At 38.5% G+C, this 2,889-nt stretch overlaps 1 pseudogene; it reads left to right on the forward strand.

Annotated features, from left to right (window-relative positions):
• Positions 1 to 2,141: 2,141 nt before the first annotated feature.
• LOC149249964 (5S ribosomal RNA) lies at positions 2,142 to 2,260 on the forward strand (annotated as a pseudogene).
• The last annotated feature ends 629 nt before the right edge of the window (positions 2,261 to 2,889 follow it).

The raw sequence follows: 2,889 nt of genomic DNA on the forward strand, positions 1-2,889 counted from the left end.
AGTCTTCATCAAAGAATATTGTGAAGGAGGAAGATTTTGGAAGCTCACTTGTAGAAGTTTTCATTATACAAATGAACAAAAGAGCTTCAACAAAATTCACAAAGAGCTTATTCAAGCAATATTTTGCAAACAAACCTTCTTGTGCTTCAAGGATTACCTTGAGGTCTTGGGGTAAGGAGAATGCCTTTAGCCCTTCTTCCTTCTTTTCCTCCCTGGACTTAGCTATCAATAGCTATCCCTTCACCTTTGCAAACTCAAAGAATAGTTAGTTTACAAACAATCAAACAGTCAAATCCTTTGTACTATTTAACACCTTTCAAGTCAAACAAGCAATCTATTTCTCTGTCGATCAAGAAACTATGCTCTCTCAATCAACCAGCTAGCTTTGAAACCACCTGATCTGAAATGGGGGTTTAAATTCTTGTTTTTCTTACAAGAACCTCCCACTCCAAAGCTTAACAAAATTACGATCTACCTTAGGTTGAAAAATACAAAATTAAGTACTTGAAATAGGTGTATGTATTTGTTTATACTGTTTAAGTGATTATTTGTTCATACTGGTATTAAACCATATAACAGTAATTGCAGCAAATAGACAAACACACATAACAACAATTAATCTAAGAGTTCACCCTAATATTATGGGATACATCTCCTTGAGCTCTTGTCAAATTGACTATGCTCTTTGGGATTATGGTAAAACTTCTTTTACAAGTTCCACACTCAACTCCAAAGGTTAAAAATTGAAACAATGGGCTTAGAATACCATCCTTATCCCTGGCTATCCTTACTCTACAGAAATATCTAGGCTTCCTTGGACTTGATTCCTTCAATTAGTACACTGAGTTGACTTGAGCTTCTAGATGGCACTAACTCTCTCAGAATTCTGCATACTATCTCTAGAACTCCTTTTATCTTCAGCACACATCAGACACCAACAACATACTGATCATTTGATCATTTTCTACCTAAAAATTTATTCATGGCTTCTTGGCTCTTAGAAGTCCTTAGATGCTTCTGAAAATGCTTTCAATGGATTCGGATGGTCCTTTACAGTCAGAATTGACTATTGGATCACTGAGAATGAGCTCTGGTAGCTCCTGCAATTGCCTCCAACCTCTCGTGGCTTCTGAACTCCAGAATCAATCTTCTTGGATGGAATCATCCATGAATATGACTTCTTATGGATTATTCCATCAGCTTCAGAAGGATCTTATTAGTTTAGAGAGCCTCTAGAGTTTTCTAATTCTTGGGCTTTGCCTCTGTCTCTCGGGCTTTGCCTCTGTCTCTCTGGCCCTGCCTCTGTTTCTCTGTGATCTTTTTTTTTTCTCTCTTCCTTTCAAACTACTCTTTGAGTGCTTTTATGCTTTATCCTCTAGGGATACTCCACTAAGTTTGGAAAATGCACCTGACTTCGCCTAAACTTAGCACATATGCTAAACTTTAGCCACTCTACCAAGTCGACCGTCATAGGTAGCCGTTAGCGTAATTGTTGGGTGCACATATGTGTGATATAACCCCGACGGTTAGGGACATTCATCCATAGAGATTTTGAGGTCGGGTTAAACCTGGACCATCAATTTCTCCCATCCATCCAACGGCTGTCGAGTTGCCCATTGGCTAACTTTCCCGAACAATCTCCGCCATTGATGTGACCTTGCTCATATCGCGCAAATTTCCTGGATGAATGATATCTGACAGAGGGCGTGCGAGAAAGTAGTTTTACTTTTCTATGTGTCGCCTGTTGAATGGAATCGTGTTCTTTGGGTTCATTACCACTTCCATCCTTTCACCCACACGATATACTGTTTACCGCTTGGTCGATACTACCCATGTGCTTTATTTGGATTTAAGGAAAAAGGCACTTTATAAAGGTTTAGCGCCTTAACAAAGGTTTTGCATTTTAACAAAGGTTTTGCACTTAACAAAGGTTTTGCGCTTTAAGCTGATTTTAGCCATTTAACCTCTTAACCTTTATTCTTTACCTTGGTTCTTGACTCTGGTTAAAGTCCTGGATCATTTTCTGATCACTTGGTTATGACATAGAACATCTAACCTAGGCAGACTCTCTCCTACTTCCAGTCTCGTTTACTTCCAATCTTATTATCATTATGTTCTATTATAAAAAAGAATACAATGAGGGATGCAATCATACCAACGTTAATGCACTAGATCCCATCAAAACTCCACAGTTAAGCACACTTGGGCTAGTGTAATACTGGGATGGGTGACCTCCCAGGAAGTTGTAGTGTTGCACCCTCCCCCCTTTTAAGCCCCAAGGATTAGCTCAATCAGTCAAATCAGTTCCTCGATGATCAGGACGTCACAAGGTCAATTCTCCACGAAGCCCTTGAGGTTAGGCCTAGTTAATGGCCACGAGGCTTGATTCTCTTCGAGGTTGATCAGCCCAGATATTTCCATGGACGTAGTGGCCACCCAATGACTAGGGTGTTCGTGAACCACACCAAAAAAAAAAAAGAATACAATGAGACATAATTAGTTATTTAAATCATTATTCTTAAATTCTCCTTAATACCACCTTTACCTAGGGTGTATTTTTTTTGTTTAATACTCACCCTCAGGGATTTTCCAATGTAAGTTCCTAAGTAATACTCTTACCAACCTCTTTAACAAGAGAATATCTTAACATGCACCTGTAGACTCCAACTTCTTACAACAAGTTAGAAGCAGATACACACACTAGTACAATCAAAATGATACACCTTTACCTTTACAACTATGATCATTGTGGATATTTTCCCATATGACTAATTTGGTAGAAAACCTCTAATATTTCCTGAGAACAATCATTTTCATTTCTAGAACAAGCTAATCAACTTAAAATCAATAACATCCAAAATACCTATTGGAGGCTTCCTGGAAATCTGC

Source organism: Pinus tabuliformis, chromosome 7, assembly GCF_031772625.1.
Source record: "Pinus tabuliformis cultivar Carrire ecotype Pingquan chromosome 7, CPIR1, whole genome shotgun sequence".
NCBI classification, from domain to species: domain Eukaryota; kingdom Viridiplantae; phylum Streptophyta; class Pinopsida; order Pinales; family Pinaceae; genus Pinus; species Pinus tabuliformis.